General features: G+C 36.0%; 1 protein-coding gene across 2 annotated transcripts in view; it reads right to left on the reverse strand.

Annotated features, from left to right (window-relative positions):
* The window catches only part of LOC127971150 (follistatin-related protein 5-like), a 111818-nt gene that overhangs the window by 53934 nt on the left and 42789 nt on the right, over nt 1–15095 (reverse strand). The gene's annotated exons all lie outside the window — the stretch shown is intronic.

The raw sequence follows: 15095 nt of genomic DNA on the forward strand, positions 1-15095 counted from the left end.
AACCAAGATTTGGCCTCTTGTGTTTTCTTGCATTAATGAAGGTATGACAGCATTGCTCACATAGCACACATGCAGTTGATGCTTGTGACCCGTGGCGCAGCAGCTAAAAGCATGCCACGGCTGGTCGCCCATCCTGATGGGAATTCTGGTCATCATATTACTTTGTAAAAGTCAGGAGCTGTGACAAACAAGTTTGTAATGGGCAATTCAAGACACAGACCAATGAAAGTGTTATGCTGTGTCTAACTGACTGTGGATGGCTGCTGTTAATTAGAACTGGTGGAATCATTTAAAAGATGGAGCCCTTCACAACAATATACATTCATATCATCATGAACAATGTATGATAGTATCAATGCTTACAATATCCACAATCATTCATTTAAAATTCAATAGGATATTTAATATAATTGTGGGTGTTATTTATACTGTAAGTTTAATGAGCTTTCATTTGAACATACTCTCTCTCTCTCTCTCTCTCTCTCTATATATATATATACATTATATAACAATAGTTATTTTACATTTAGTTATTTGTTGTTTAGATTTTTTACACACTGTATATATATCTGTTTTTACTAATTTTTATTGAAGTTTCAGTTTTAGTTATTTTAGTACATCAAGCTAAACTAAATTAATTTTATTACATTTTATTTCAGTTAAATATATATATTTTTAATGTTTTAGTTAACTTTAATAACTCTAGTTCAGTAGGTGTTTTTTTTAAAAAAAACAAGTACTTTCATTCTAGAAGGATTCATTAAATTGATCAAAATTTGCAGTAAATATATTTATAATGTTACAAAATATTTATATTTCAACTGAATTTCTGTAATCCTAATGTATCCCGGTTACATTATGCAGAACAACTGTTTTCAACATAATAAGAAGAAATGTTTGAGAACCAAATCAGCATAATAGAATGATTTTTTAAAACAAGCTTTGACAAGCCTACATTCAAAGACGGTCTTGATATTTTTTTTTACAAAAAAAATTATTCTACATCCTTACAATGCTTTCTCAATTCATTTTTCTTAAACTGGAATTTAAAAAGTATTCTCAATTCAGTTTTGAATGCCATGCAACTCTACACTTCACAATCTGACTATGCACCAGATCCTCTTAAAACTGTTCAGAGCATCTGTATTCCTTGACAAGCATTACAATAATGGATTTCTGAGCACAAAGACATTTAGTACAACCCATATAACCATTTTCAAGTAGCCTACGTGATTTACTTTGAAGTATTTTGACATGTCCAGGAAGCCTAGAGGAATGCAGATTGATCTTTCCACATCTGAAATGGGTTTAGATGGCCACCTGCATTCATATCTGTATGTTTGATCTATGCATGTGACGTATGGGACACTGATTCACTTTGAATACCATGCTATTAAATCTAGTCAGATCAGATGAAATTCAGTCCTGTCCGAAGTTGGGTTTAGAATGGCGGCATTAATAAAAACAGCTTGAGGGACAGCTAATTAACATTAATGAGCAACTTTGATCATTAAGATAATTATGAGGGAATAATAACCTCATTAAGAAATAATTACAAACGGGTATGCTGTAAGTCATTATTTTGGGTGAATATCACATAAAATACCATCAATCAGCTGAGATCGCTCATCAGTCAAGCTTGATTTAAAAGGAACCCACACAAAATACTATCCATCCATCCAGCCATCCATCCATCATTTATATATCTTTTGTATTTTTCAAAGGTGAGTGTGATTTCACCAAGTACAACGCTCCTGGATCAATGTCCTTGTTGATCCTGGAACAACATTCCAATCAACTAATCAGAACTATCCACTGATTTCAGGAATTATTTTGGGTAGGGTTAGGTTTAGGGGTATGGACTGGGTTAAGTCTATAGTTTTGGAAAATAATGTTGATCCAGGATCATCAAAAGATGTTGATCCAGGAACATGTCGTACTTGGAAAAATCACGGCGACCACTGTTCAACAAAGCTGACAAGACTGTAGACAGCATATCATTTAAATGAGACAATGATGTGAAAATTTTCTTTGCTGGTGCTACAGTTTGCATAGTGTGATGAAAATGAAGTAGGTGTTGATTTTATGTGATTTTTTTTTTTGTTGTGCTGATTTTAACTTTTAATTATGCCCAGATGTTTCTCTTTACAAAATATTGTTAAGCATATGGATATAACAAAACATATTTGAAAGAATAGCATATTAAACCTCTTTTGGGATAACACAGCCAAAATCAACCCTGAAATCAGCTTATTTTGGTCTCTTTATTTTTCTGTACATTTTGTGCATCACTACTGGTAAAACTGAGATATTTTTCATGGCTCTGTTGTACTGATGCCATGTGAGCTGCTTAGATTTGTGTAACAGCAGGAGGGTCTACATCGCTCTACATGCTCTATACATCAAACACACACACACACACACACACGGCTTCAGTCTCTGCTTCGGTCTGAGGTCGCTGACTCCGCTTTTTAAGGGCACGGGGCCAGTGCCATTGCTGTCAAGTTCTGGCACTGCAGAAATGGACGTGTGAAAGCTGTATGCTGTAAAGTCTGTTCTCTCTCTCTCTCGCTGTGCCTGACCACCTAACATTTTACTGGAGAATTTCACAGGCAGTGCATTCAATAACAATCTACCTGCCACTGGATAGCCATATGAGTTGTTGCAAAGACAAATTTACAACTCGCTGGCAGACGATTATTCAGGCTCTCCCAGTGTGATGTGTGAGTGGAAAACTTAGCACTTTCCTAGTTGTTTTGTCCTTTTTCCTGTTTCTCCCCTCCCTTTCTCGTCTTCATTGTTTTTGTCTCCCTCAGTCTCAGTAGTGCTGCTTTATTCTACATAAAGTCATCTTCTCCAGCTGTCTACTTCTCGTTTCACCTCTAATTTGATTTCCACACTCTCTTTTCTCCTGTCACTGGTTCTTTCTATTCTCCTCTCTTACCCCTTTCCCTTTATCTTTGATTTCTCACTTTCGCAGACGCTGGTGCACCTTTGAGGAGCTCATTACCTGCTGCAGACGCGGATGTGGCTTCTCTTCAGGCTGGAGGTGACAGTGACAGTAAAACAGCTCAGGGTCTTATTATCACTATTCTAAAACTGCAACAGAACAACTTATTTCTCCTTCTCACTCTGTCTGTATTTGAGCGGTAAGAAATATATATATATATATATATATATATATATATATAAATTTGTTATTGAAAAAAATCAGATTTTGTAAAGCCTCAAGTAAGCGTACAAAAATGTGACAATTTATCAAACATTGTGACTGCAATTTGAAAAGCAGAATGATAAATATTTAACATCTCATTAAACAACGGCGACAAGTCACATTGAAACAGCAACTTTTTATGTTCAACAGGGTTTGAAATTATGTATTTAAATATATTTTAAATATGCATTTAAATTAAATATTTCAATACTTTTTATATAATTTATTTTTTATATATGAATACACAACATATATAAAATATAACAACACACACACACAAGCAAATAAAAGTTTTATTTAAATAAATAATAATAATTTATTTGATTAATCAGTGAGCGATTCATAAATAATCTACTGAATTAATTATTCATCGACTTACTCATAAACACTTGATCTGTTCCTGAATAACCCAGATTTTTTTTTTTTTATAAATCAGTTGAGTGAATGGTTCAAATGATCCACTCATTGTAGAGAGTCACTTGTTGCCACCTACTGGCATCTGCTGAAATAGCAGCTGAAATTAGAGTCCTGCACGAGTTCGGTGACCCGCAAATTTGGCTGAAACGGGTGAAAAATATCCAACTGTGTCGGACACGGGTGCGGGTCGGGTCTGATACAGGGAAACACGGGTCTAAACACGGGTTCAAAACAGTCACGTGCAAACGTAAAAATAGGCCTACATTCCACTTTAAATAAAAAATCACCACATCGCGAACGGCATGAGTCATAGTTAACAGACGTTAAGATCAGTTAAGATCAGCCAGCTGTTTTTTCCCCGTTGTTTTTGTTTTCCGTTCATATATATATATACATGTAACGATATGCAAATCTCCATATTCATCGGGAAGAAGGAGGCGGGAACCGGCGCACAATCAAAAACATTTTAATAATCAAAAATAAACACAAAACAGCGCGTCAGCCCCTCACGGCGACTGACGCGCACAAATAAAAAGCAAACATAAAATAATATCCCAGGCCTGGTCCTCTCTCGTCCTTCACGGTCGTCACTCCAGTTTTATATCCTTCCATCTCCTACGTGGGACTCGATACTGGCGGTGGGGCGCAGGTGCAGCTCATCTTCAATCACTACACCTGGCCTCACTCCTCGTTCCCACGCCTCTCGGCCCCGCCCCACTCGCCACAATACATAATCTGAATTAAAATGTGTTTGATTTAAGCCCATTTTAAAATTTGTGCCATACAATTATATTGCGCATAACGCGATCGTTATAAAGGGGTTTAAACAACAATACACTTCCACTTGCATGTATTTGACAATCGGAATATCAGATATTTCATTCCATAGCTAACACATTTGTGAATATGGGCCTAATCTAGGCTATCCAGGGTTGTGGTTTTTTTTACTTTGTGCAGCTCATTTACATGCGTGCTCTGGTGCAGATCCGTCTCTCGCGATGCTCAGCTGTGAAGGATTTAAAAATGGGTGCGTTCGACTTGAAGCACAACCTCAGACGGTGGTATAATTCGCTCTATTGTTGTTCTGTTTTCTTTCAGGATCCAAAATACAACAAATGAAAGCGTTTATCTGTATTTCCGACTGATGAGAACTATGCAAATACATTTACAAATCAGTCAATTTTGTATTTTATTATGAGACATTTTATTCTAATGTGATCAGTGACTGATGGACCAAAGAGTACGTATTTCGACATTTGCAGTAAATAAAATGAAATATAAATTCTCAGAAAATGCATTTAATACAAGTATATTGAAACATCTGTTTATATAGCCTACTCCATAAATAAAGGAGTCCAGACATTGGAAAATATCAGTCCACATGCTGTCATGATCCTGCCCTCGTGTCCTTGATTTTTCCTAGTCTTGAGGCAGGATCATGACAGACCCTTGTTTTGTGTACAAGCGCATGGCCTTGTCTTTGGGCCATGTGCTTGTGTTGTCTCGTCCCCTTGCCCCGCCCCCCTTGTTAACCTAGTCGTGTCTTGATTGTCCTATCTGTAACACCTGTCGTGTCTTGATTAGTACCCCTATTTAGATCTCCTAGTGTGCTCTGTCTTGCGTCGGTTCATTGTACCTGTGATTGTGATTGTTCCACTCTGTGATTGTTCCTTAAAGAAGTGTTTGTATTACCGTGAGTGTTTGTTTATAGTTAGTATTTAGAGTCCTTGTTTATCTTGTTAGTCCAGTCCTGTTTTAGTTATTTAGTCTTTACCTTGCTCCGTGTTTTCCCCCTCGTGGGTTTTGATTTCCCCTTTTTGTAATAAACCCTTTGTTTGAGAATCCCTGTCTGCACCGGAGTTCCTCCCTTACCAATACCTGACACATGCGTTTAATATTTAATATGAGGGAAATAGACCTGCATGCATGCGTGATACAAAAAATATAAAAATTTTAGGTAGCAAAATATTTTTTTGTAATTCTGTCAATTACACTAAGGTCATTTCATTGTCTGCTATATACTTTCATTGTCTGCTATATATTTCATTGCTGCTACAATGTATAAAAAAACGAATATCTTTTAAAAAGAGTTTTCCATAAATAACTTCTGTATGACCTGGCAATAAAATTCGAAAAAAGTGTGTCTAATGTGATTTGCTTAACTGATTTGATTTCGGGTGCGGGTCAGGTGTCGGTTCTATTTTAAGCGGGTCGGGTGCGGATTTTAATTAGTGCTGCTGTTGGAAAACGGGTCGGATGCGGTTTTAAACACTGCGGGTGACGGGCGGGTGCGGATTTACAAAATCGGACCCGTGCAGCTCTCTGGCTTAAATGATCTTAATAAACATATAGTCATTCTGTCTGAAAAACACACTTGGAACACTGTTTGTGCATTAGACTTCTATAAAAAAAAAATTGCTAAATTGTTTGTAAAGATAAAAATGTGTACAACAGAATGTGAACTCATTGCACCTGCTGAAATAATAAAAAATATATATATATTTATAAAGAAAATCGAGCCCACCTTAAAGCACTCAATGTATATATTACATATTAAAGCACATCTGTTTGCAGTTAATAAAACACAAGGCTACATCACTATATCAATTATAATTTGGTTGTGCAGACTCAAGTACTGTACTCTAGTCAGTTTTAAGAAGGTCAATAGAAGCAAAATTCACAGTTTAACTGCTGAAGGTCTCATACACACTCAGAGGAACCGGCTTTGACAGACATAATGAGTGAGAGGCTGACAAGGCCATCTCGTCAAGGAGAGCAATATTTTGGCATTGCATGGCTGAGCCGGCCACCCTGAGGGTCGGGAACAGAGAGAGACTAGATATGAGAGGAGGGCAGAGAGATTTCTTAATGCTGTCACTATCTTCTTCTGTGTGGGGCTGTTTTTAGCCACTGTTATCAGATGCATTTGACCGAGCTGCTGTTGTGGTCAAGAGTTGCTGCTGACGAATGCTCCCACTGAGGAGCAGGGAACATCAGGTAGAGGAAGAGATATATTACCTGATAATATCAACAGAAGAGAGGATAAACAATCCAACGTAGGACCATCTGTTGTATTCAGATACATTTTTGACGGAAGTATAAACAAAAAGCTTCCTGGTCTTGTAGGCATCCATTATGAACAATCAGGGAGACAAACAAATAGTAATATAGTACAATACACAGGTAGAAATATTTATCAAACTGTAATGTGTACTGTAGGTATAAATTAATCTCACTGTGATATTAATTAAGACTAGTGTTGTGTGTGTGTGTGTGTGGGTAAAGTACTGTAAAGTACTGTAAGTATTGCATATGTCACAATTTTTCTCAGTAAGTATATTTCTAAAGGTACTGCTGACATGAAATTTTCACCAGATGTTGGTAAAAGCTCAAACAATCCATACATAAGATCTTGAATCTTGAATCTTAAAAGAAAACAAAAACAAGCTCAGAAATTAAGTTTTGAAAAATATTGAACACATGAAGAAAGGGAGGTGGATAAAGGCATAGAAAGCCAAGTCAACAGCTGAAATCTATCAGTAATTAGATAGCAGTCATGCCCTTAGTCAGTGGAAATGTAATATTAGCTGGTTTAGTCCCAACTGACGGCCTATAAAAACGTGTCTCATTACCAGCGTGTTACTCAAGAAACATTTCATGATGGGTTAAAGCAAAGAGCTCTCTTAAGACCTTTGCAACCTTATTGTTGCAAAACATACGGATGACATTGGTTACAGAAGCATATCTATACTTCTGAATGTTCCAGTGAGCACTGTTGGGGCAATAATCCGGGTGTGGAAAGAACATTATTTTTTATCATAAACCAGGTAAGAGCCAAGGACCACTTGTGGAGAGCTTCAGAAAGATCTGGAATTAGCATGTACAATTGTTTCAAAGAAAACTATAAGTAACTGACTCAAGAATGGGCCAGCCAATAACCTGACTTGAATCCGATGGCGCCAAAATCACACCTGAATAGTGTGACTAGTTTCTCTATACAGGAGGCGTCTTGAAGCTGTCATTAGCAACAAAGGCTTTTGTACAAAGTATCAAATAAATTTCAGTAAGTGTGTTCAGTACTTTTTTTTCTTGGGTCATTCCATTTTATTACACAGAACTTAATTTTTTTTACTTATTTGTTTTGTTTTATTTATATTGTAGTTTTATTGTATACATGGATTACTTGAGTTGTCACCAACATCTGGTGAACATGTCTTGTCAACTGCACCTTTAGAAATATATTTAATGAAAAAAAAAAATCAATACTTATTTTACCCGCTGTGTGTACGTGTGTGTGTCAAACCCTCTATCAGTGGGACAGTACATGACAGTGTCCAAAAGATACCATTCAAAACTTCAATGGTTGTATGTTGCCCTTGGTTTGCCCTCAGATCTAAAGCTGACCTAAAAAGCCACTATGTACCTCAGCATTCTTGACAATCACAGGACATCCCATTCATTTAATGTGTGTCCAAAAATGGGCTCAGCCAAATGTGGCATTGGGCCTGTGTGTAATCAGAATGCTGGTGATAAACAAAGTAATCTGTAGTATTGGCAACCCATTCGCTCATGCTTTCTTTTTGTGGCTGGTTGGGAAGGACTGTCTGTCAAACTGATGGGGCTATCCAGCAGACACTCTTCACAGCAGCCTTATGGGAGAACTGCAACAAACGTCCTGGGTTTTGATCAAAACACCAGCCGCTTTGACTTTGACATTCAGGGGCAATTCACAATGTGCCTAACAACAGTCTTACGGGAAACATGAGAAATGTCCAACGGCCAGGTTGAGCTGAGACACAGTTTATTCATAAGTTTGGGTTTGGAAAAATTCTTAACTCTTTATTCTTTAGATTCTTTTTTGAAAGTCTCCAACTCATCAAGGCGGCAATTATTTGATCAGAAATACGGAAAAAAGGATACTGTGAAATGGATTGTTTTCTGTTGTAATATATTTTAAAATGTAATTTAAACGTGGTGGCAAAGTTGATTTTTCAGCATCATTACTCCAGTCTACAGTGTCATCTTTCAGAAATCATCCTAATATTTGACCCTGGATCACAAAACCAGTCATAAGGGTCAATGTTTTGAAATTGAGATTGGGCTTATATAAATAAGCTTTCTACTGATGTATGTTTTTTTTATTATTTTTTTTTAAAAAATTTTTTTAGGATAGGACAGTATTTGGCTGAGATACAACTATTTGAAAATCTGCAATCTGAGGGTGCAAAAAATAAAAATTGCCTTTAAGGTTGTCCAAATGAAGGTCTTAGCAATGCATAATACTAACCAAAAATTAAGTTTAGATATATTTATAGTAGGACATCTTATAGTAGGAGATCTTTACTTAATATCCTAATGATTTTTGGCATAAAATAAAAATCAATCATTTTGGCCCATACAATGTGACTTAAATGCGACTTAAGTTTTGTGGTCCAAGGTCATATATGCTGATTTATTCTCCTTATTATCATCAATGTTGAAAACAGCTGTGCTGTATATGTAAAACTATACATTCCATATTGTGTCATGCAGCTATTTTGATTCAAGGGTCCATGGTGAACATTCTAAAATATAATTACCCATATGGCTTGAGTAATGAACACATGACCATTTATGTGCCCTGAAGGCCTACACAGAAACATGAAAAAGCTGTGACAATCAAAGGGGAGCAAAGGTGTTTTATCTCAGAGGATCTAAATAACTATGTCACGTGTCAAAGCGCTTGATATCACCTCACAAACATTAAAGGCTCTACAGTATTTTCATGCTGGCTGTGCAGACATTTGATATTCAGTTACCCATAATGCGCCAAATGCTGTTTCTTTGATGAATAAAGGAAGGGAGCGAACATTGAATGGCTGCCATTACAGAGTGACGGTGGAGGCCATGATATAAGAACAAAGGCAAACAGCCACCAGAAGATCTTCTACAGTCTTACAATGGCATTTTTGTTATCACAGCAAACTTAATGCTGAGTGACTCGACTGATAACAAAACTACAATCCCCTGCCCTTTCAAAAGAGAGTGAAAGTTTTATCCAATCTGAGCTCCTCCACTATACTGTAGGAGGAAAATGTGTGATTCTACAGATAGGAAGGATGACAGAATGGTACATTTTGCTCCCCTGTCTCATATATACATTCTCTCCTTGAACTTTCCTGCACAATCTAAGCCGTGAATAAATGCCTTCGAGCACTTAACACAGCGCTGAAGTCAGGGGAATGAAAAACATGACCTCTATCTAACTGTCTAGAGCTGCAAAACGTCCCTATCCACTGTGGTTTTATAGGGAAATAATAATAATAATAATAGCCTAATCAACTTCACCAAATTAAACAGATTAAAATGAACGGATGAATAAATGAATGCATACCAGAATGCTGAATTTATATGAACTGCAATAATTATATGTATGCTAATATATTCATCAAATTCAACTTCAGATGCATCCTGTTTGCTACCTTAAATCAAATTATGGAATTGAATCAGTTAAAATATAATACATGTAGTGAATTGAAGCATTAATTACATGTATGCTAATATATTTTTAATTCAAATAAATCCTGTTTGCTACCTCAAATCAAATTCTGAAATTGAATTAGTTAAAATATACTTCATGCATTGAACTAAAACATTAATTATTTTTGTGCAAATATATTGAAAAACATTTCTTAAATTTCAAATTCACCCTGTTGCTACCTTAAATAAAATTCTGAAATTGAATAAAAACTTTAATAAATGTAATGATTTAAAACACACACATGCACGCACACGCGCACACACACACACACACACACACACACACACACACACACACACACACACACACACACACACACACACACACATATATATATATATATATATATATATATATATATATATATATATATATATATATATATTACATTTATTTTCTGAAAATCTGCAATTTAATTAGAATAATTAGACTACATATTTATTTTGCATAATGAATGACCCTTTTGGATTTATAGGTTGAGCACAGAGAGCATCTAAAAGCACAACCAAGACTACTACAGAATAACATAGTTGCTGACAGCAGTCCACCTCAAAGATCTCCAGAGGTTTAGCTTCTGACATTAATGACGTGTAACACCCAGACCAGGTTTATCTTTCCTACTGATGAGCTAGCCAGCCTGTTACCACATTCTAGCTAGGCAAGAGCGATTGCCTCCCTTAGCTCATTTTTGCTGCTTTGCTAAGATTGATGAAAGCAGCCGTTGGGTTCTAGACGAAAAGATCCATGAGACAATTCTGAACCTCAATTCCCCATATGACAGCAATTCAACACAAAATGGGCCATTGACTTTTTTCCTTTAAGCAGTCCAATTCAACTGAACATCACTATGGCTAAATGCACAGAATTCATCTTCATTCCAGAGCAATAAGAGAGGTGAGATGAACCATCCATCTACCCATAGACCAAAGTATGTCCATGACGAAATAATATCATATTCCTTGGGCAGCTAACCAAATTAGGAGATCTAAATTGGGACAGAGCTTCTCCATCAATACAATGAGTAAATTATCTTGAATGTTATGTCTCTACTAACTGTGCCATCCATCTTCTTTACTCTCCTTTTGTCTTATTAAATAAATCACTAAAAAGTTGAACGGCCTAAGAGTTTTCTTCATTTTCCTATATTTTTCATCTTAAATGGAACATCAAGGTTTCCAGATTCTCTCTGGTCTAAAAGTGGCTACTACACCTGTCGACTACACCTGACTTTGTTATTAAAAAGGAAGAGTGAGGACTTTGAAGCCTTCAAAATCAAATGTGAGGTGAGCACTTCGAAAAGCGGTCTTATCATTAATCACTTCAGCTGATGATGGATTTACAATTTCAGGAAATCCTGTGGAGATGCACAGAAACCCTTTTTAAGGAAAACTGTCATATGCACCAACAACCCTGAAGTGTCAAACATGATCTATTATAATCCATCAACAACCCTGAAGTGTCAAAAACCATCTATTATAATCTATTCTGATTATAATCTATTCTGATATTATATTCTACCTAATAGTTTTTAGATAGCTTACCAAAAAAAAAAAAAAATCAAATCCTCCCTGAGCTGCAACCATCAATCATTTTGTGTCTGCCTTCATTATTTCAAATAGGAATAATATAATAAAATGGTCTATGGCAAAGGATGTCATAGATAAAGAAATGTAAAAATATTTTGGTACATTTAATTAAGCATCCTTTTAATTATATTTCCAAAAATGTTTTAAAAAATATTATAACAAATATCATGAATTATTGATTAATAATTATCATCATGTTATTAGGAAGTCACACTACACTATAGAAAATACTGCTAATAAAACATATATTATTAGAGTACTAGAAATATACTCTTCATAAAAAGAATGTATCCTAGTCACTGTACGCTTCAATTAATTTGTAATGTAATAAAATGAAATAAAATGTGGGTTTTTTTCCATGACCCAAAAACATTACATAAATGTTATATTTTTAAATAAATGTTCCCAAACTTGGTGTTGTTAAGATGTTTTTTTTTTTTATGGTTAATTGCACAAACAACACTGCAGTGCCAAAAAACTTGATTTCCTCTCACACAATCTGAATTAATTTGTTATTATAGCCTCACTAAATAGCTAACAGTGTAAAAAACTTCCATCCTCATCAAGCTGCACCAAATAGTCCATCAAACTTGTGCATTTGTGTCTGCGTTGATGATTTTAGGGACGTAATAAGGTTCCCGTGTCTCATTTTTGGTGCAGATGTGATTGTGGTGATGCTGCTCTAATCCTGCTCACGCTGCATGCGGATGATCACATACTCCCGTGGGGGTGGGTTGAAACATTTAATCACGCCTCCTGGAGCTTCGCCATGCATGACCTCATCCTTACCTCTACAAATTCACTCAAATTACAAAGCAATTAAAATCTGAGCAAAGCTTTGTGTATTTCAGATATATTTTCATTTTTAAATCTTATTTATTGAAAACAGTTTTCTATAAACCAGAAAACAGTTGTATCAAAGTGGTGTAAGACCTGGATGTGGTTACATCATAAAAAAGGATGGAATCTTGCAACAGTCATTGTTTTCTGGAGGATGTCAGTTCTTTTGACAGTAGACATCAGTTCAGAACTTGGATATCTGGACTGACAGAAGTTCTGTTTTTTGTTAAAGTTGGAAGTTGGAAGGTTTGAGATGTTGGCTGGTACAACATAAACTACATATGAACCCAACATTTCCTTAAGGACAAATCAATATTAGCATAAAAGCCCAAGCATACTCCATTTCCCATGTTCCACACCATTTTGCACACAGCTTTCAAAGTATACTCAAGTGGGGATTAGTACAGATGGATTTGTTTGACACATTAACACCTAATTGACACTTCAGTAAACATTTGACTTTGCATGTACACTGTTGAATGCACACTCTTTGCGGATACACAAACTGAACTATATGTGCACCAACGTCTACGGACTGGCCCCATGACAAAAATTGTTACATGTACAGTGTGTGGACTGTGACAGAACGTGGATAATTTTTTAAATCATATTTATTTTTGAATCTGCAAAATAAGAATATTTGGATAAATGGAAAACGATTCTAAAAATTTCTTCACACTAAGAAGTTCACATATCACGTCTTTTGCGCGCTCAAGTTCATTATTTCCAATGTAGGCGCGCGGTATGTGCCCCGTCGACTTAGAAACATTTAAACTTTTCAGGATGCCGCAAGCGCACCACGGGTCATGTGACAAGAACTAACCAATCAGCTTAATCCTTCCCGTAACAACATTGAAAGCTCAGCTGATCATAGTTGTATATGGATTGCCATTTTGAAATAAATTTAGTAGCAGAGCTACTGCAAGCGATTTTTAGAGCTGCAAATCCATATAAGCGATTTTTAGAGTTGCAAATCCATTTATCCTTCGCTGAAATTCCTGTGTCTTCATGGAAAGAGCACGTCATGGTTACTTAGCAAAGGCAGATGCCTCAGGGGCGCAACTGCCCAAGCGCTTTGAAAAGAATGAGAAAGCGGCGCGCCTAGCGTTTTCCATGCGTTTTTAGGCGCGATATGTGAACGGCTCCTAAAAAGGTTCTTTAGGGAACCACACTGGTTCTTCTATGGCATCGCTGTGAAATCCCCCTTTTGGAATCCTTAATTTTAAGAGTGTAGTACGTTTTCACCATATTATTTACCATTGTTATTTCCAAGTAAAGGATAATAATGGTGAAGAATGTTCACACAGTTGTAACTGTGACTATCAAGGTTCAAACAATACACAATTCTTTACCTAGAAATTATAAGCTTCTATCTGACATTTTTGTCAAAACTGAGTTATTCACACACACATACACACACACACACACACACACACACACACACACACATATATATATACATAACCCTGCATAACCTGTGAACAATATTTTGTCTTCTGAAGTCATAAAATAGCGTCACATGAAGAATAATTGTTGATCTAATATATTTTAGATTATTCATAAATTAATATAAACATTATTCATATTATTATTTGCAAAAATAAATAACAAATATTATCTACACATCACATTTAAAATTGTATATTTATATTTGATAAATAATATGTATTGTTTTTATTACACAGTTACAGCTGTAAAGTGTTAAGTTAATTGTCTTGGATGACCTATTTATCCAAAGAGAGAGAGAGCCAACAGTGCCACACACAACTTCTGAGTGTCCTCAAAGAAAAAAAAAAAAACCTTACATGTCTGTGAAAATCCGCTGTTGGGGTAATGAATGAAGGTGTCTGTTTCTGAAGTTGCTAGGAACATATAAGGGGACAGGGAGTTTTTTTTTTTTTTGACTCTGGAACATGTATAATCAGTGCATACTCATTAGAGTAAATCAAGTTTCCCTCTCTGTTTCTCATGGCCTTAATGCTTTTTTTGATCCCTTTAAGCCATGTCTCAACTTCCAACAGGTAGTGCAGTTCCTAATAGGCTCATTAGCAGTCCGGACTGCAGTAGGAGGGATGGCCCGGGTGGGTCTCTCTCAGAGGACACCACAGCTGTCTCCACAGGGAAAGCGCTTTAATTAGATGTCTCACGGCAGAGGAGATGAAGACGCTTTCAGTACTCTGAGATACAGGACTTGGCTGACATGCAAAAAAAAAAAAAAAAAAAAGACATGTCTGGTCATGGGCACCAAGCCATGTGGGATGCTGCATGTGTGAATTCAAATATTTTAATTCTGTGAACTGGCTTTTATTTAGCAATAAAACAATATACAAGGTTCACCAAGGCTGCATTGACATATTATATTTTAATATTTTTTTAATGTAATTTAATCCTATGATGCAAGGTTGAATTTTCAGCATCATTATTCCAGTCTTCAGTGTCACATGATTCTTCAGAATTCATTCTAATAAGCTGATTTGATGCTTACTATTAAACATTTGACCAGCAGTGTATACTGTAT

Source organism: Carassius gibelio, chromosome B14 (assembly GCF_023724105.1).
Source record: "Carassius gibelio isolate Cgi1373 ecotype wild population from Czech Republic chromosome B14, carGib1.2-hapl.c, whole genome shotgun sequence".
Lineage (NCBI taxonomy): Eukaryota > Metazoa > Chordata > Actinopteri > Cypriniformes > Cyprinidae > Carassius > Carassius gibelio.